The sequence below is a fragment of the Silene latifolia genome, chromosome 3 (genome assembly GCF_048544455.1).
Source record: "Silene latifolia isolate original U9 population chromosome 3, ASM4854445v1, whole genome shotgun sequence".
Classification (NCBI taxonomy): domain Eukaryota; kingdom Viridiplantae; phylum Streptophyta; class Magnoliopsida; order Caryophyllales; family Caryophyllaceae; genus Silene; species Silene latifolia.
This window is the reverse complement of record NC_133528.1, coordinates 56,302,224-56,324,299: the sequence shown is the minus strand read 5'-3', so window position 1 is coordinate 56,324,299 and position 22,076 is coordinate 56,302,224. Positions and strand designations below refer to the sequence as shown.

General features: G+C 37.0%; 1 pseudogene; it reads right to left on the bottom strand.

The window, feature by feature from the left end:
- Positions 1–14,918: 14,918 nt before the first annotated feature.
- Positions 14,919–19,338, bottom strand: LOC141649098 (uncharacterized; annotated as a pseudogene).
- Positions 19,339–22,076: the final 2,738 nt, after the last annotated feature.

The following is a 22,076-nucleotide window of genomic DNA, read 5'->3' as shown; positions in this document are numbered from 1 at the left end:
TTCTCTTTCTCTTCACTGGGGGAGCTGGAGTCGGATGTTGTTGCCTTGCTCAAGCGGATCCGAAAATTCTCGGTATCTCAGGATGCGGGGGCTCGGGTGGCTGCTTACATTTTTACTAGACTTAGCTTTGCTGTTGCTAAGGGTGTGGGAGCCCAGCTTGTTTCTCGGCTCCCCACCAATTTCATGTAAACTTTTGTTTTTCATTTAATGAAAGCTGATAATAATAATAATAATAATAATAACAATAATAATGCCAATAATAATAATAAATGTTATAATAATATTATTCATTATTATTATTAATAATAATAAAATATCAATATAATCTAATAATAATCTAATAAGTAATATAAAAAATAAAATAGTAATATAGTAATAAATATAATAATAATAACAATAATAATAATAACAATATATTAGTAATATAAATAATATTATTAATAATATTATAATTAATTAAATAATACAGTATATTAATAATAATAACTAAAAAACAAATATGATAAGTATAATATAAATATTATAAATAATAATAATTAATATAATTAATAATAATAATAATAATAGATGTAAAATAATAATTAATTAATATAATAATAATTATAATAATAAATATGTTATTAATAATTATAATAATTATTTAATATAATAATAATAATAAATATGTTATTAATAATATTATTAAAAATGAATATATTAATAAAATAATCAATAAAATATAACAATATAATAATAATCAATAGTAGTAGTAGTAGTAGTAGTAGTAGTAATAATAATAATAATAATAATAATAATAATAAATATTAATACCCTAATATTTCCATTAATCATAATAATATAATAAATAGTAATAGTAATATAATAAATATTAAAAATAAATTTTAATAAAATAATAACAATAGTAAATAAATTAATATAAAAATAATGTTAACAATAATAATATAAAATAATAATAATAATAATAATAATAATAATAATGTTGAAATAAACTACTCTGAACTGAATTGAACTGAACTGATCTGAACTGAATTGAATTGAATGGAGTTGAACTGAACTGAACATAATAGAGCTGAACTGAACTGAACTTATTAGAACTGAAATTAAGTCCAAAAGAATAGGGTCTAACTTCTTTATTTCAAATTACTTTCATGATTGATCACCGCTTCAGTAGCCCACCAGATCGTAACTGCTGTGTAATAGTTGCCAGATGCTTTGTTTACGAGGAGTATTAACTATATATATGGGGAAATGCAGAGGTCACCAAATTGCATCGGCCGAGTCTGAGAACAAAACTGGAATCAATAATCAATAATTTATACGAATATGACTGGCCGGGACATCATAAGAACAGCAAACCTCACCAATCATACCCACCAAATAAAATCTTCATCACGCATTACAATCACATTTATGTTCCTCCTACAACGTTTCATTTGAATACGCTCTTTAGTGTGATTGTGAAGAAAGAGGACCGATCAAGGAGAGCACCGAAATGTTTTAATATTTCAGCAAATAGAAAGCCAAACACGTGAATTTGGTCACTCTCCGTCATAAATGGCAGTTAAATAATTCCAATTCATGAGAATACATAGATTGGCAGATTGATATTTTCACAGGTTATATCTAAAAAAAAGACAATAAAAGCGAGAAAACCTGTGAATTTCATGCAGCAGCAGAGATGATAAGTTGGAGTCGAGCCCCACGTAGTAAGAAATACTAATATATTTTGCATTTTATCGAATCGGTAAATTCTTGGTAGAGAATTAGAGTAAGATTCAAGACACATGACCGAACAACATCAGTTACAGAAGATGCATTTACAAGAACTATATGATTGCATTATTTCAGGGAACCTACATATTATAACTGGAGATTTATCAGGTAAGATTATAAGGGCATTCAAATATTCATACGGTGGGTCTTCGTTCAAAAGAAACCCCTGCATCCTCGTTACAAGGATGGGCTTGAAAGGCAGTGACCAGAGCATCGGGAGCACCACGGCGACAACGCTACATCATCTCATCCACAGCCTCAGTGTTGCCGGAAAATAGAGCTTCCACCGACCTGTCTCTTCTATTTCTTACCCACCCATTTAAACCCAGCTGGGTCGCATTTTCAATTGTCCAATTCCTGTAGAACACACCTTGGACTCTCCCCTTAATAGCACATCTTATCTGCCCATAAACAGTACTTTACATAAGTACAATGAAGGAACACCAATTTCTGATTAACCCAGCTCGCTATGAGAGTTGAGCACAATTGTTCAATTTCTGTCTACACAAGATCTTTTCTAGAGGTATTGTTGTATTAGCATGTTTTAATTGAAGCGAAATCAAGGGATCATGTTACACTAAGGAATTGACTCCCTTCCCTTTGTATGCATCCAAAATAAAGAGTTAAGAGTATAAATTTTCTAAGATTGTTAATCCCTAAAGCCTAAAGAAAATGACAATTCCAAGTATATGTAAAAATCTAGATATGTTCTGCAAACCCTACAAAGAACAACAACAGAATACTCCGTTTGATTAAACTTTCCAGAAGAATGAAACCTGAACTAAAGTTGAAGAATTCCATATGATAAACAATAAATAGAAGAAAAAGTCTCAAAGTCTTAATAGAATCTTGAGAAGTGGGAACAGCATGATCATTATTCTGAGAAATCACCGAAAACCGAAGAGAAAATGAACAAGATCTGTAGAAAGGAAATACAGAAAAAGGAGGAACACCAAAAAAGCTGCAACTCTTGCGAATATTATGATGACTATTAGAAATAACAGGTAATGAAGTAACAGAAATACTGGTGAGTCCTCTAACATTTTGTAAGCCATAAAATGTGGTAGTTTTGTTGGGATTATTGAAAACGAAGCTCATAATTCGAGTTTCTGAACAATTTGAGAAGGTGAATATAGTATGTAAGTGATTTGCATAATAGGGTTTGCTTCGAGTTAATGGTAAACTGAAGGTTCTTGCCATTGAATTGAATAAATGTGAGAGCAAAATGTTTTTTTGACAAAGATGCTCATTGCTGAATGTCATCGGTTGTTATGATGTCATCTCGACTGTTCTTTCGCGAAGAATCAGGATAATAATATTTTGGGGGCAAAACTAAACCTAACAAACGAGTCAACCATGTGGGTTCGAGTCTGGTTGATTTTGAGTTTGCAGATTTTAGGCCGGGTTTGGTTTGAGTCGGGTCATTTTAGGTTTGTTCAACTATTTTTAAGTTATTTGTGGATAATAATCAATCTACAATAATAAACACTTAGGTCGGGTTATATTGGGCGTCAATTCTGATTCAAGTCAGGCTCGCGTCTTGAGTTCGGGTGTCTGGTCTGGTTATTCGTGTTGGCTCATTCGGGTCGGCTCTATTTCGCCAGGTCTAGGCATAATGAACCTATGTGTCGATCAGACAAACGGGACAATCGGGTCGAGTTTGATACTAGCAGTTCGAACCGGGTCAATTTTGGGTTGGAAGCGTTCAGATTTGGTGGGGTTGGGCCATTTTGGGTTCGAGCCATTTCCGCGTCAACTATTATAAAGTTATTTATGGATAATAATCAGTAATTCAGGTCAAGTTATTCGGGTTCAGGTCAAGTTCATGTGTCAGGTCAGATTATTCGAGTAAGGTCATGCCTGTTGGAATATGCGTCCTCCGACAATAATGTGGTCACAACTGTTAATCATAATGATCACATGTTTAAATCTCATTTTAAGAATACATGTGGGATGTAATATTTTACAGTCAACTGGTCCACACATATCGGTAATGATTGGCTGACTAGAGTTTGACATTACTGTCGTGCGACGGTGGTGATCAGTTGATCCCCTTAGGTCATACCTATAGGGAAATACTCTTAATTGATTATTTAATTAATCGTATGCCGTCTGAGTTAATTAAATTGCTTAAAATTGACGGATGATTTTGTGAGTAAAATTAACGTGTCTTATTGTAATTCGATTATATTAGATACGGTCTAAGTAATTGAATTGTTTTATTGCTTGGATAAAAATTATTGTTTACGAAACAATTGAAATTGAAATTGAATGAATAATTTATTATAAATACAAGACGTTGTAATTTATAATTTGATAAACCGTTTTGGTACAAGTAATTACGAATTACTAGTCGATTTTGTATATGACATATTTTATGAGTATGTTGATTTTTAATATGTTAAAAATACATTACAATTTCATATGTCAAGTAACATGTCACATATGTTACAATTGACAAATGACAAAAATAAAATGGACCTCCCATTTTATCAAGTGTACCGAAATGGGAGTGTTAGGGTCCTTAAAATTGTGTTAATTATTTTTAAGTGGAAAACACAATGATAAGACCTTGCTTGTAGCCTTGCATGCCTATGATTTATTGGGTAGAAAAACTAGCCCATGCATTGGGCACTCTTACTCCCTCCAACCGGTTTTTCCCTCACAAGGAGCCAAGGGCTGTTCTCTAATTATTCATTCATTTTTCTATAACTTTTTCTAGTGTAAGAAAGATTAATCTCTCCATAATTTATGAAAACTTAGAGAGATAAATACACACAAATCTCTCCTCTTGGCCGAAATTTTCAATAAGAAATACAGAATATTTTTTTGTCAATTTTATAGTAAAGACTTATATTATTTCTAGTACAAAATAATATTAGTTATTAAGAGATTTCCTTGGGTATTCACATTTGGGAGAGGTTCTAATTTGGACCTTTTGTTCATCCATTTTAAGGAAAGCTCAAGAACTAACAAATAGGTGAATTTGTTGGTGCCCATAAAACCGAAATCATATAGTAAGATTGATGATTTCTTCTCTTATCTTATTTATGTTTGCATGCATAAGATCTAGTTTTGTTTTATGACTAAATAAATTTGAACATATATGAATATGTAAATTAATGAGATTAATATTTCTAACAAGCGGTATCAAGAGCCTTAGGTTGGTTGCATGCAAATCGGTTTATAGTTTTTCCGAGTTATATGATTAACATACAAAACTAATTAATTTGGTTTTATGAAGATAAACCTAAAAATAACCTTGCATGTTAAAAGTTTCTGGTCCTAAGTGAGTTTTAGGACATTTTGGTTTATTTATGGATTTTATTGTTCATTTTATATAATAATGGCATTAAAATGTGATTTTTATGATAAAAATGTCATTTTTGGACGAAAAATAGCTAAACTTCGAATTTTTCAGTGGTTTTTCGATATGTTTTCACATATATTATCTACTAATAACCTGAAAATTTTCATGATAAAATGAGTTGGTTTGCTCGAAATATGGATTTTTTAAGTTAAAATCGTAATTAAATGGGTAAATAGGTTAATATGAGTTATATTTTGAATCTGGTCATGGAAATTTAGTATGTTGTCACATGCAATTTTAAAAGATGTGTGTAAAATATTTGGCTATAATGAGGTCTTTATGCATGATTTATGAATTTTTGATGAAAAATCACATAAATAGTGACTTTAATTAGTAAAAATGCTAAAACATACTTCATGACTAAGGAAAAACGTCACATGTTGCATTTTATCATATATTTCAGATCTAAAAGTGAAAAGTTGATAAAAATATTTTTCTCATATTTTTATGGTGATAATTGTTAAAATCGATAAACCGCAACATTGTTCTTCTCGATAAATTTTCGAAATTTTTAACCTAAGTTTTGAATATTATGAGTGTCATGGTATTTTTCCAGAATGTTCATGAGTTTAAATTTCAAATTTCAAATTGATTTGAAATTTTTATAATTTAATTTGAAGTTTATAGCATAATTTTGTATTTTAGGTCCATTTATGAACAATATTAAGAAATCTAGGTTAATTATTGTCAAAATGTTAGTGGAGACTAATTTTGAGTCCTAAGATGGTTAGGGTAATTAACTTGTACATAAATATGAATTTATGTAATTTTTGTGATTTTAAAAGGTTAAATCACGCAAATCCGTAAAAACCGATTAATATACGATATTGGCTCTTAAAAAGCGATTTAGCATAAAATTTAGCATGTTCATACATATTATAATGCTGCATTTTATTTATGATTGTCATATCTTAATTTTATGTAATTTTGAATTATGTAATTTTACTTAGTATGGCCTTAGTTTTAATTGGTATTACCCGAAATATATGGGAATATCGATTCGGTTGTAATTATTGTGATCTCGTATCACCGTTTGTAATTTAATAAATTTATTTTATTTTAATTACAAATGTATAATAGGAAATTATGTAATTCATTTTGTAATTTATTTATTCCGGAGTACGTTGAAGACGGTGCCATTCAAGAAGGCGATCCTTCATAGAAAGTGTTGCCTTGATATGCGTGCCAAGACTGAAGCTCAAGGGACCAAAGGAGTTGGTTTCCGAATTTGTAATAATTTATTAGATTTACTATTTTAGGAAGGTCATACTAGGATTTTATTTTTATGCTTTGAATTTTATTTATATGTTGCATGCATCGCTAAATCGCCATAATTAAACATGCATTTTTAAATCGAGTTAATCGACCGTGTCAATTACAATTATCGTAGTTCACCGCTTTAGTTCACTTAAAACGTGATAGATAATAAATTGACATGACCTCTCGCTTAAATAATAATTGAGACTTAGCCTTACCAAAAATTAGAAACCATGAAAACCTATTTCGTGAGAGAGTGCACTCGGCCTTACCGGGGTACAAACCTTGCTACGTAGGGGAAGTGGGTGATAAATGTCTATCCACCGAATTTATGTTAATAAAGAGTATTTCGGCACACCGTGCCCTAAGTTAATATGAATTTGGATCATGGAGACATTTATTCGAAATTTGGATTGAACTCAACGAAAGTATTCACGACAATTTTCGGATGTGTGTCGGGCTAGAGATAAATATTAATGTAATTTTATCGACCAAGAGTTCTAAAGTAGAATCGATTAAAGAGTTAATCCACCGAGTTATGTTAATAAAGGGTATTTCGGCACACCGTGCCCCAAGTTAATATGAATTTGTATCTTGGAATCATTTATCATAGTTGGGTAGAGGTCACTATGTAAATGCTTTACTTGTTATTTACAAGTATTAATAAAACGATAAATGTTAAGTTTTCCACTATTCCGTTATCATATTGTTCTATTTCTTTACCTCAAATTATATACGATATCATTTCGATTTTAGTTCAAATCTCCATTAAAACATCGTAACTAAAGACGAAATTTGAATTTTTCTTCCAAAAACCTCGTATTATCCATTGTAAGGATCTCTTGTGAAGAATATAGATAAAAGTTATTCATGAGCAAACGGGTTTTTGATTCTTGACTAACATATCTATTTACAATGAATTGTTTATCATATGCTTAATTGAGTTAAGTACTTTGAAACGTTAAATCATTTTGCTAACTAGATTTGTAGGAAATCAAAATTGACCAAAATACCGCAACCACTTCAATGAAAGTTTTAAGACTAAACAAACGAATGAAGAGTAGTCTTCATGAAATTCAATTTTGCTTCTCTAAGCAAAGAGTCATTGAAATGAGTGGGAGCATTCTCTTAAACCGTTAAGAAAAGGACGAAGTTCAAAGAAGTAAAATTAGAATGGAATTGATACAAGGTAATGTTAAAGGTAAAGTTATTGAGAATAACGATACTAACCCTATCAATCCCGACCGATAAAGTTTCCATTGTCTTAATTGTTGGACGCTAGAAAGGAAACTACCCCAAATTATTGAAGAATCAACAAGTTAGTTGTGGGACATCTAATGGGACCTTCTTCTTTAATTGTTTATTTGATTAACATAAATTTTGCTAGTACTACTTCGTCAATATTAGAAACAAGTGGAGGTTTTCATCATTGTATTCGATACATAAGATGATTATAATATGACGACTAGCATCAAATAATTTCGAGAGATAGAGTCATTGTGTAATCAGTCTAGTTTAGGGTTTTTAGTTGTACTTAATTATGACTATTAAGTGCGTAAACTCTAAATAAGAATATAAATTTGTTAAGATACAAAAGAGGTTTAACTTTTGTGACCCTATACACCACGATTTGATGTATGGCTAGCCCATTATCAAGGTGAATATATTCTAAACCAAACTAGAATGATACATCATGTAGATGATGCAAGACTCAAATTGGTAACCAAAGATTAAACCTTAAATTCTGGAATGATGAACGCAAAGAGTTATCGAGTACTCTTGGAACCATTAGATTGTTAATCTTATGGTATATGCGTATCTTGTATTCAAAGCAAGATGTCTCGTGCCTTTTGGTTGAAAAGGAGATCGAGGTTGTAAATCATTGATCCAAAATAGGTTGATCATTTTCTTTTACCAACGATTTAAGTTGACGCTAATGTGTTCACTTAATAAGGTAAATAGAGAAATCTTTGAAGAAGTTCAAAGAATCACGATTTAGTCGTGATGTGATTATCAAAGTGAAGACTTTGATATAAGCCAAAGGAAATGTGATATGGTATCACAAATTAATCTCTCTTAACACACATTATGGGATAATGTGTGGTTGAATAAGAAATCAAACGCTATTCGATATGGTTTGTACTTTAATCAAGTTACTTTGAGTTACTTGATCCTTTTGGGGATTTTATCATTTTGTCTAAATTATTTTTCCACTAAATCTAAGACGAATCATATGAGATATGAAATGGTAGGGTACCATGTTTGTAAGTTTTCAAAAGAAACAAATACTCATTTTTCCTTATTATAATCACGAGTACAACGGGTTTGTGGCTCGTGAAGCTGTCCTTCTAAAATACAAGTTTATTTCTAGAAGACAGAGTGGGAGAAATTATTCAATAGCCACAAAGAATGTTATGTCGTAAGAAACTGGTCTTTCTTGGCTACATGAGACGTTTTGTGTAAGCCGTTGTTTCTTCAAAACCTAGGAGGTTAAATTCATCACTTGTTGAAGATGATGAATTCATGCTACTTTTAAGAAAGTAAAGAGCTTATAGCTTACAAAGAAATTGTTTGATTTAAGTTGATTACTTCTGGAAAGTAATGAACACATGACTTACATGAGAGTATTTAAGTCACAACTCAATAAAAGGATTAGAGCCATGAAAATCCGAAATAAATTCCAAGTGAATTGTTAGATATCAAAGCTTGATTGTTAGCAAAGGGTTTTGCACTAGTTGAAATGCTTAAGTCTATTTGGATCTTCTTAGGGATTGTGTTTCATTATGAGATATATATAGCGAGTGAATCTAAAACCCACTTCTTCAATTAGAAAGAATGTATTCAATACATGTCTTGAGTTTTGTAGATTCTTGCAATCCTAAGATAATGTGAAACTTAAGAGAGGGTCTTAAGTAGGACATCAATGAGTTGGAATCAATGTTTTAATCATGTTATAAAACTTTTCTCGATAAGTCGAGAAGTTGTGTTTATACATGGAGTTTAGTGGGAGTTACGGAAATTTTAATTAGTCTTATATGTGGATTACATATTGATCATTTGGAATGATTTATCACTTATGGAGTATTATAATACATCTTTAATATCCGAATTTATGGAGATAAATCCACATGATATTAGCATCAAATAATGAGTCTTATGTTGATAAGATTTATGACTAGTTCAATCGAATTGAACATATTTGATTGATTCCATTTGCTTCCGCTGCCGAATCAATTAAATAGGAAATGAAGTATAACACTTCATATACTTTGAGTATGATGAATTGTTTCAAATCGAATTTAAGTAATAGTTACCAAATAAGCCATAAAGATTACCCTTAAGTGCTTGCAGAAGCATTGAGGATGTAAAACAAAGTGTTTTTGATGAAATTTTGTGTAAGGGTGTTACACAAATGATTGACAATTGAGATTGCGCATGGTTTCCGACAAAACCATAATCAAAACACATTAGGATGGTTAAGGAACCATTATGGCTATGTTATTTAAGAAATAGATTTGCTAGAATCGTTCTAGGCAATAAAGAACAATGAGAGATATTTACAACGGAAATTGAGTACACTTGCAATCATGAGATGTGCAAGAAGGATGAGTCCCGCACACTGTGAAAACAGTGGGAGCTATTCTAAGGCTAGAGAGCTTATGTCTAGATTAGATCTAGACACGTACTCAGAAAGTTTTGTAATGCAAATGTATACATTACAAAGGAAAACGAGAATGTAGTAAGGTTGAGTAAGGTACAAGAAGTTGATAAAACCTACTAACCAAAGCCTTCTCATGGGCTTAACATGATGAGTCATGTCATATGTCATTTCAATTGCATTGAGATGAACAACTACATATAACATGAAATTGGATTATAGAATATGAAGTAGTAATCAAGTATTCACTACTCATATGATAATCACATTTGTCGTTCGAGTTTTTAAATCTAAAAAAAAAACTCCTTTTATACTTTGTTACATCCAAACGGGTTGTAGAGACAATATTGAACCCCGTTAAAGTGAACTCGGATTAACATGGTATTTGCCCATAGTCACTTGTATGAGGTGACGTCTCGAAGTGACTAGAGTGTGATGTGATTGATGGCAAGTTCAAGTGCCATAGAGTCATGTGAGATGACTAGTCGATCACATAGGCAGACTGTTAGGAACACTTTGTCAGGCCTTATGACCGCTTATAGAGTTCTGGCAAATTTATATAGCCTGGTCGTGGCGAGAGCTACTATAGTATTCTAATGAGTCGATTCTTTGACTAAAGACTGTTCGCCTAAGGTGGCACAGTTTCAGATTAACTTTGATTTGTGTTACTACGACCTTCGTAAATGGGGTCAAATGGGCATATTTTGGGTTATGATGGTTGTGGCTAGTCGAAGGGAATAAGTGCGATAGGAATTGTCCACCCCTTGTTAGGGTTATAACAATATCCCAGGGCCACTCGAGGAGTAATGAACTGGAAATGCGTGGCCACGGTCAGAAGGTATCTATGGTAGATAATTCCGGTCAATCAGTTATTCTCCAGATCGAGGAAACCACTCTAGATATGATCACTTGCAAGTACGGCCTTAAAGACACCTTGCATTGAGTGGGAGATAGTAATAGGACAAGAGAATTGGTGACGCACACTTGTCGAGGACAAGTGGGAGATTGTTGGAATATGTGTCATCCGACAATAATGCGATCACAACTGTTGATCATAATGATCACATGTTTAAATCTCATTTTAAGAATACATGTGGGATGTAATATTTTACAGTCAACTGCTCCACACATATCGGTAATGATTGGCTGACTAGAGTTTGACATTACTGTCGTGCGACGGTGGTGATCAGATGATCCCCTTAGGTCATACCTATAGGGAAATACTCTTAATTGATTATTTAATTAATCGTATGCCGATACGAGTTAATTAAATTGCTTAAAATTGACGGATGATTTTGTGAGTAAAATTAACGTGTCTTATTGTAATTCGATTATATTAGATACGGTCTAAGTAATTGAATTGTTTTATTGCTTGGATAAAAATTATTGTTTACGAAACAATTGAATGAATAATTTATTATAAATACAAGACGTTGTAATTTATAATTTGATAAACCGTTTTGGTACAAGTAATTACGAATTACTAGTCGATTTTGTATATGACATATTTTTTGAGCATGTTGATTTTTAATATGTTAAAAATACATTACAATTTCATATGTCAAGTAACATGTCACATATGTTACAATTGACAAATGACAAAAATAAAATGGACCTCCCATTTTATCAAGTGTACCGAAATGGGAGTGTTAGGGTCCTTAAAATTGTGTTAATTATTTTTAAGTGGAAAACACAATGATAAGACCTTGCTTGTAGCCTTGCATGCCTATGATTTCTTGGGTAGAAAAACTAGCCCATGCATTGGGCACTCTTACTCCCTCCAACCGGTTTTTCCCTCACAAGGAGCCAAGGGTTGTTCTCTAATTATTCATTCATTTTTCTATAACTTTTTCTAGTGTAAGAAAGATTAATCTCTCCATAATTTATGAAAACTTAGAGAGATAAATACACACAAATCTCTTCTCTTGGCCGAAATTTTCAAGAAGAAATACACAATATTTTTGTGTCAATATAGTAAAGACTTATATTATTTCTGGTACAAAATAATATTAGTTATTAAGAGATTTCCTTGGGTATTCACATTTGGGAGAGGTTCTAATTTGGACCTTTTGTTCATCCATTTTAAGGAAAGCTCAAGAACTAACAAATAGGTGAATTTGTTGGTGCCCATAAAACCGAAATCATATAGTAAGATTGATGATTTCTTCTCTTATCTTATTTATGTTTGCATGCATAAGATCTTTTTTTATTTTATGACTAAATAAATTTGAACATATATGAATATGTAAATTAATGAGATTAATATTTCTAACAATGCCATGTCAGTTTTGCAAGGTCTACTTATGTGACTTTTTTTTTTATTTCGGTACGATACTTTTTTTGACTTATTATTGATGTACTGAAATCTTTTACTCACTACACATATATCTTATAAAATAGACTTGACGTTAAGAATCAAATTCAACATCCAAGCCGAGGAATTGAGCATGATTGGTAACTTGAACTGGCTTATATGACCTGTCACGCTTCACGCTTATAAACAGTAGACACCGACACAGCAGCGACTCAACAGAAGGTACTCACGCTTCTGTATAACAAGTGGTATCATAGCCTAAGGTTGGGCTTGACACAAGAGGAAGTATCGAGTCAAGATTTGAAGGTGGCGTATCTTTTGGTATGTTTCTACCGAATTAGGTTGAATTAGTTCAAAGTGGTCTTATGCATTATATGCAGATTGTACTGTTTGTATGAATGCTAGGTATGGAAAGTAAAGATGTAAATAAGGATTAACACAAGAGATTTGGTGACACGGAAAACCCAATGTGGGAAACGACCGCGAGAAGGGACGGTACCCTTCCAATGACTGCACTAGCTTTTAATATGAGCGCGAGTACAAGGAAGGTAGCACGGAAATCTATCTAGTACAATACGTTACGTCTGTGTGTTGGTCCCTGAATGAATCTTTCTCCTCCTTCCTCTTGTCTATGTATAGGACCCAAACCCTAATAGGGTTTAAGTTGCTTGCGCGGTAAGTAAAGCACTACTAAAGCTGTATCCAGGTCTTATTGGACTTCTTCTAACTGACAGCCCATGATTTGCTGTCCGGAGCCCTGTTCTCCCTAAGATCTCCCTGACTGCTTTTAGCTCACGAGCTCCTCGTGGCCATTGGTTTATTTGGCCCAATCCATTATGCAAGTCTTGGTGGACCTACTTCTCTATTTGCCCAATGCGCAGAATTTGGCCCAAACAGTTTGCCCCTAATTCCTTGCGTGACACGCCTCGAGATGACGAGTAAGGAATTACTAGTTGAATCTCACACGGTCTTCTACACAGCTTCCCAAACACTCATCATTGCCCCTACTCTTCCCCTTGTTTCTCGGCCCCCTTAAATCCACCATCTTTATAATCTCAACCGCCCCACCTACTTACCCGATTTAATTTCAAAAATTAAAAACCCTCACTCTCTCTTAAACCCTTCCTCTCCCCTCTTCTCATCCTCCGGACTTCCGCCTTTTTTACCGGAGCTTCTTCCCTACATCGCCAGGTATTCATCCCATTCCTTCAACCTCCCTTTTATTTTAAATCATGGGTAAAGCTCGTCACGCCCCTTCGCCTTCTGTTCCGACCAACCTAACACCGGACCCCATCTTCTCATCCCGCGACCTTTTCACCCACTCCCACAACTGTGACTCCACCTTGACGGTTGCGGACATTCCTATAATCAAGGAATTACTAGGGCTAGGTGATGGGGTGGATATCGTCATTCCAAACCCCGGCCAGAAGGCGGATGCGTCTCGTAAGGGATGGGTCTGCCTTTATCTCCACCCCTTCAAATACGGCCTCAGTTTTCCCTTTCCTAAGTTTGGTGCAAGACTTCCTCCGGACTAATGGTTTTGCCATGGCCCAAGTCTTCGCCAATATATGGAGGGTTCTTCTTTATTCCTTGTCAGCCAGCCAAATCACGAGCAGCACTATCAGTCTTGGTGAATTGGCTCATATGTTTGAGATCCGATCATTGGGAAGAGGCCAATTTTCTTTCCGCGGCCGTGGTGAGACTCCCTTCACGCACGTGTCGAAGTCGAAAGACGAAAAATGGTTTGAGGAGTTCTTTTATTTGAGGAAAGACTCTATTCAGCCATCTGCCGACTACATCTTCGAGGACCGGGTCATAACTTCGAGTAAGTAGCTTCCCTGGCACCTCTTTGACCTTCACACGTGATACGAATTGGGCAGCGGAAATAAAAACGATTTGGACAGTACGGTGGACTGTTCGTACTAGGTACGCGCAGACTTGTAACTGTTTAATTTCGAGAACAAAAAGAGTAAAATTGATGGACTGTTTTTGGCGAACCGAACGTACTAGGTACGACCCGTTCTGAATTTTGTAAATAAAAGGATAGTGTTTGAACAAGTAAGACCTATTACTTGATCAAGGTGAGTGAGACCAAGACCTATTGATCAACAACTCGAAAGTTTAATCGAAATCGCGTTTCAACCAAACCAGTTTTGTTTCCAAACAAGAAACGATTTTAACACAAGTGTTTTGTTATGAATTTTCTGAAAATTACACTTGGGAACTTGGCTTACTTATAGCCCAAGTCCTTCTAATCTTAACCATCCAAAATACATCCAATGGCTAACATTTAAACAAGCAAGAAAACATGGAAAAGTTGTCTCCACAAGGAAACATGCAAGAAAACAAGGAAAAGTTGTCTCCACAAGGAAACATGCAAGAAAACAAGGAAAAGTTGTCTCCACAAGGAAACATGCAAGAAAACAAGGAAAAGTTGCTGAAAAATAAAGAAAACAAGCAAATGGATTTCGTCCTCCTTGGTGTGCGTGCAGCGGGATTTCGTCCTCCTTGGTGTGCGTGCAGCGGGTGCCTTGGTGTGCTCCCCATCAGTTCCCATATTCCACATTTAGCAAACTAACAAAGGAAGGATCATTGGAGCGTAAGGGCTGAAAATTACGAACCAACATTAGGCCATTATCGTGAGTGTTCACGACCAATTCGTCCAGCTCATTAACCAACTTCGAATCATTAGTTTGATCAATATCTTGATTCGCATTCGCATCATCCCCTCCCCCTTGAAAAGGAATTGACCTCAATTCAGCTAGGCCATCGTCATCCAAGTAAGGAGAGAGATCACCAACATTAAAAGTGGCGTGAACACCATAATCACCAGGAAGTTCAACTTTGTAAGCATTGTTGTTGACTCGCCCCACAATTTTATAAGGACCTTCCGCTCTAGGCATGAGTTTATTCTTCCGTTTGCTTGGAAATCGCTCCTTTCTCAAATGCACCCAAACCAAGTCTCCAACCTCGAACACCCTTGGCTTCTTATTCTTGCTTGACTTCCGTTTATAGGCTGCATTCACGGCTTCAATTCTGGCCCGGACTTGCTCGTGGAGTTTCAACATTGCTTTCAACTTGGACTCGGCATCTTTATGCACCAATTCATCTTTAGGCAACGGAATTAAATCCAAAGGAAGATAAGGATTAATACCGTATACAACTTCAAACGGTGAATGACCCGTAGCATGAGTAGGCGACCTATTATAAGCAAATTCGGCATGAGAAAGTTTGAGATCCCAATCCTTTTGTGTCTTGCTCACAAGCCCACGCAACAAAGTTCCCAAAGTTCGATTTGTGACTTCGGTTTGCCCATCGGTTTGAGGATGGTGAGAGGTACTAAACAGCAACTTTGTACCCACTTTCCTCCACAATGTATTCCAAAAATAGCTCAAGAATTTAGAATCCCGATCCGACACAATAGTCTTCGGAATGCCATGTAACCTCACAATTTCCCGATAGTACAAATCAGCCACGTTAGAAGCATCATCGGTTTTATGACAAGCAACAAAATGAGCCATCTTGGAAAAACGATCAACCACCACCATAATAGCATCCTTCCCACGTTGAGTGCGTGGCAAAGCAACAATGAAGTCCATAGAAACATCGTCCCAAGGCCTGGCCGGAATTGGCAAAGGAGTATATTCACCTGGTTTGAACTTGCTCTTCGAAACTTGACAAGTAACACACTTACCCACGATATTGTGAACATCTTTTTGCAATCGTGGCCATAAGAAATGCTCTTTCAAGATCTCCACGGTCTTAGCCATTCCGAAGTGACCAGCTAGCCCTCCACCGTGAGCCTCCCTTACAAGTAGTTCCCGAATCGGATGCTTAGGAACACAAAGTCGATTTCCTTTAAAAAGAAAATCGTTTTGAATCAAATACTCTCCCTTAGTTCCTGATTTGCACTCAAGATATATAGCACCAAAATCTCCATCTTCACCATAGTAATCCTTCAAAGTTTCAAAGCCCAAAAGACGGACATCAAGTGTGGACAAAGAAGGTATACCGACGAGACAAAGCATCGGCTACAACATTACTCTTCCCATTTTTATATTTGGATGAAAAGTGAAATGATTGTAAAAATTCCACCCATTTTGCGTGCCTAAGATTCAACTTCTGCGGCCCATTAATATATTTCAAGGATTCGTGGTCGGAATGCAATATAAAATGGTTAGGACGAAGGTAGTGACTCCAATGATCAAGAGCCCGCACAATAGCATAAAATTCCTTATCATAAGTGCAATAATTCAATCGAGCCCCACCCAATTTCTCCGAGAAGTAGGCAATAGGACGATTCCCCTGAATCAAAACAGCCCCTATTCCTACGCCACTAGCATCACACTCTACCTCGAAAGGTTGAGTAAAGTCGGGTAAAGCCAAGATAGGAGCGGTACACAACCGATCCTTAATCGTTTCAAAAGCTTGCTTGGCAGCCCCGCCCCAATTAAAACTTCCTTTCTTCAAACACTCCGTTATAGGGCTGGTTATGGTACTGAAATTTTGAATAAATCGACGATAAAATGAAGCAAGCCCATGAAAAGATCGTACCTCACTAACGGTTTTAGGTTCTGGCCATGATCGAATCGCTTCGATTTTTGATTGATCAACCGAGACACCATCCTTGGACACCACGTATCCTAAGAAAATTACGCTCTCCACAAGAAAAGAGCACTTCTCACGCTTCCCATAAAGTTTCTGACTTCGCAATGTTTCGAACACTTGCCTCAAATGTTCAAAATGATCATCTATGCTCCTGCTATACACCAATATATCATCAAGATAAACCACAACAAATCTGCCCAAGAAAGATTTAAGTACCTCATTCATCAATCTCATGAAGGTACTTGGAGCATTGGTAAGACCGAATGGCATAACGGTCCATTCATATAACCCATGCTTCGTTTTGAAAGCCGTCTTCCATTCATCACCTTCACGCATTCGAATCTGATGGTAACCACTTCTAAGGTCGATTTTTGAGAAGATGACCGAACCATGAAGCTCGTCAAGCATATCATCGAGTCTTGGAATTGGGAAGCGGTATTTGATTGTTATATTATTCACGGCACGACTATCAACACACATCCTCCACGACCCATCTTTCTTTGGCACAAGTAGTACCGGTGCACAGACAAAGACAAGGACTTATGCTTTCACGAACATAGCCCCTAGCCATCAATTCATCGATTTGCTTTTGGAGTTCCTTTGTTTCTTTGGGATTACAACGATAAGCAGCCTTATTCGGGAGAGATGAGCCCGGAATAAGGTCAATTTGATGTTCAATGCCCCGAATAGGAGGCAAACCAGCCGGTAGCTCATCGGGAAATACATCACTAAACTCCGTAAGGAGTTTTTCAACTTGGTCATTTTCCTGCAAAACAACATTAGAACTCGAATTCTCTTTAGCAACCAGTAAGAAAACCCGTTCACCACCATCAATAGCTCGCTCCACATCCCGTTTTCCAATCAACAACGATATACCAGCCTTGGGAACCGTGTTTGTGGCGAACACTACTGTTTTTGAGGTGATAAAGGCTTGAGCACAATTCGTTTTCCCTTATCTTTCAATTCATATTCATTACACTTTCCCCGATGTAACACATCACGATCAAATTGCCAAGGTCGACCCAACAAGATATGACAAGCATCCATGGGTATAACGTCACACAAAACCTCATCAACATACGAACCCATTGCTAAATTCACACGGGCCTGTTTAGTAACTTTGACACTACTACCGTTATCTAGCCAATGCAAAGCATAAGGATGGGGATGTTTTGTGGTCTTAAGACCCAACTTAGACACCATTTCAGTAGAGGCAACGTTAGTACAACTTCCCCCATCGATAATTAGACTTACCCATCTATTATTCACCTTACAATTAGTATGAAACAGTTGGTTCCGTTGTCCCGACTCAATTGGTTTAGAATCAATTTTCAAAGTTCGCAAAACCAAATTAGTATTGACATTAGGTGCCTCATAACCCTCTACTTCTTCTTCCCCTTCCTCATTATCATTAGAAATCAGAAACTCATCCATTTGTTCTTCCTCGGCCAACAATTCATCCCGACACTCAAAGGCTTCTCTTAAGGTCACAACTCGTTGATTAGGACATGCACTTTGATAATGACCGAATCCTTGACACTTAAAGCATCGAACCTTAGCCAAACTAGTCTCTTTTCCCGGGGGTTTAGAGGACTGACCAGCGGTGTTTTTAGGGTTGCCAGTCGAGGTGTTAGACACGGCCTGGTTGTTTGGGGTACCGACAGATTTAAACTCGGGTTTAGACCACGTTTTAGGCTTACTCGATTCTGAATTCGACCCACTCCCATACTTAGTTTTCCCTTGGGATTCGACTTTCAAACAAAGACTACACAAAGTATCAAAATCAGAATATTGGTATAACTCAACCGTGCTAGCAATGTTATAATTTAAACCACGCAAAAATCGAGCAATTTTTTGTTCCTCTATTTCTTCCAATTCACCCATAATAGCAAGATTCTGAAATTCATCTAAATACTCGCTAACACTCAATTTGCCTTGTCTAAAATCAGCAATTTTGCGATAAGTAGACAGCCTATGGGTCGATGGTACATACCTTTTCCGTAGTTTGCGTTTCAGGGATACCCAAGAATCAATTTTCTCTTTGCCTTCTCGGACCCTCTTAGCCTTCATCGCCTCATACCACAAACATGCTCCTTTGCTCAATTTCAGAATTGCAAACCCACACCTCTTATCATCATCCAAGTCTTTGAAATCGAACAAACGATCGATTTTCCGTTCCCACTCCAAGTAGGCCTCGGGATCAGCCCCTCCAACGAATTCAGGAAGATCACTCGCTTTGAATGCATCAACAATTCGTTCTCCTCTTCTAGGTTGCCAACGCTCATCAGTTTCACGAGCATGCTTCAAGGCTTCCCGTAATTGATGAATGAATTCTGGATTGTTGAAATCCACCGACATAGTTAAACAAGGATCAAGAGCCAAGCTCGATACCACAAATGATACGAATTGGGCAGCGGAAATAAAAACGATTTGGACAAGACGGTGGACTGTTCGTACTAGGTACGCGCAGACTTGTAATCGTTTAATTTCGAGAACAAAAAGAGTAAAATTGATGGATCGTTTTTGGCGAACCGAACGTACTAGGTACGACCCGTTCTGAATTTTGTAAATAAAAGGATAGTGTTTGAACAAGTAAGACCTATTACTTGATCAAGGTGAGTGAGACCAAGACCTATTGATCAACAACTCGAAAGTTTAATCGAAATCGCGTTTCAACCAAACCAGTTTTGTTTCCAAACAAGAAACGATTTTAACACAAGTGTTTTGTTATGAATTTTCTGAAAATTACACTTGGGAACTTGGCTTACTTATAGCCCAAGTCCTTCTAATCTTAACCATCCAAAATACATCCAATGGCTAACATTTAAACAAGCAAGAAAACATGGAAAAGTTGTCTCCACAAGGAAACATGCAAGAAAACAAGGAAAAGTTGTCTCCACAAGGAAACATGCAAGAAAACAAGGAAAAGTTGTCTCCACAAGGAAACATGCAAGAAAACAAGGAAAAGTTGCTTTGAAAAATAAAGAAAACAAGCAAATGGATTTCGTCCTCCTTGGTGTGCGTGCGGCGGGATTTCGTCCTCCTTGGTGTGTGCGTGCGGCGGGTGCCTTGGTGTGCTCCCCATCAGTTCCCATATTCCACATTTAGCAAACTAACAAAGGAAGGATCATTGGAGCGTAAGGGCTGAAAATTACGAACCAACATTAGGCCATTATCGTGAGTGTTCACGACCAATTCGTCCAGCTCATTAACCAACTTCGAATCATTAGTTTGATCAATATCTTGATTCGCATTCGCATCAACACGCTCACTAGCTTACTTCCTATTTCTGTATAGGCCCACACAACCTGATCCGCCTGCGGATTCTATGTCTGCCGGCAACAAGCTGTTCTGCATTCCTGTCTCTGATAGAAAGTTTCCTGACCTGCTTCCTGGTTTTTCGCCTGTCTCCTCCTCCAACCCTCAGCAGTCATCGCCCAGCATGTCTTTTGGTAGGTCTTCTTTTATCGATATATTTTTGTTCTTATCTGGTACCTCCTAACGTCTGACATCTCGTTGACTGTAGGTGCCAAAGTTGATCCATTGGAAGTTATCCTCCAGAGTGCTAGGAGGAAGAGAGCTGTTAGGAGCCCTGACACGCCTTCCGCTTCCAAGAGAAGTGCCCCTACCGCCTCCTTTTAATCTCCTCTCACTCGTTCCAGCATTGCTCGCGCTACTTCGAGCCTCTAGAGGTCGGCCTTCTATCACGTCACCCCCTACTCCTCCAGCGAGCCCTGTTACTGCTGGCGGGGGCATCACCGCCCACTTTCCCGAAGGTTTTGGGAACGTGGATCAGGTGCCTTACTAGCCTGCTATGGACTAACTCCTCTTCCTCCTCTGGTGGAGGCATTCAAGGGGTTCTCCCCCTGAGGAGATGGCTGAAAATGATGTGCACAACGCTTTTATGGTACGTCCTCCTCTTCTGCTTCCTTCATCTGCCCTAAACACGTTCCTGCTGAATTTGCTAATTATTCTCTCCGTCAACAGGCCTTTCAGTCAGCTCTCTACAACAGGAAGATGATCGACGTGGTCCAGAATACTAGTCGGGCCACCCATGCCAAGAATCAGGAGCTTTCTGGAACTATCGCCGGTTTAGAGCAGCAACGCCTTGATCTGAGGGAGCGTGTAGCGGAGCTGAAGGCTGAGCTGTCCAATGCTAAAAAGAGGCTGAAGGAGGAAACTAACCAGCTGGCATGCACTCAAGAAGTGTGCAATACTTTCTCTGACGCCCTCAAGCGTGCTGATGAAAGGATCAACGAGCTAATCACCCTGGCCACCAACATTGTCGCCTATGCTACCTAGTGGGGCAAGATTAGTGGGATGCGTGCTGCGTTGACGAATCCTCCATCCCTCCAGTTAATAGAGGAGGAAGAGCGACAACTGGAGACCCTCTACCATGTTTCACCTGACATGAGTGTGCTGATGCCTCAGGTTGACGAGGTGAACTCCTCCGCAATGATGGAGCAGACTGCTGCTGAGGAGGCTGGCTCTTTCCAGGAAGCTGTCGTTGCTGTGGAGGTCCAAGAGACTGCTGGCGATGGGAAGGTGCGGCCTGGTCCTGTACTTGAAAAGGGGAGTTAGCAGGAAAATGCAAGAGAGGCGTCTGAGAGGGAGGTCATTGACCTGGCCTCCAGTTAAAAATATTTTAAGTTTTTCATGATTGGTAGTCTGGCCTAGTGATGGCGCAGACTTGTATCTTTAAGACACTTTTGCTTTGTGGTTTCCGCCGTGATGGCGTTTTTTGAACTCTGGGCCATGCTTGCCTTTGTGGCATGTCTGGCCGTATTTTGAAATGACCCTGTCCTGGTTTTGGCAAGTCGGGTTTTACTGATGTCATGACTTACTTGTTGATTTTAATTTCCTTTTTATAGACTTAGGCACATATCAGGTGGTCAGACTTAGCTCTAGGAGCCGTTCCAGACTTATGAATACCGTTGTGTCAGCCTAATGGCTGATTCAAGTTGAAAGTGGTCGTGTCAACCTAGGAGGTCTATTTAGACCCGTCCTGTCAGCCTGAGTGGCTGATCTGGACTTAGCTAGCTGCCGTGTGAGCCTAGGGGGCTGATTTTGACATATGCCGCATTCTGACTGGAGGT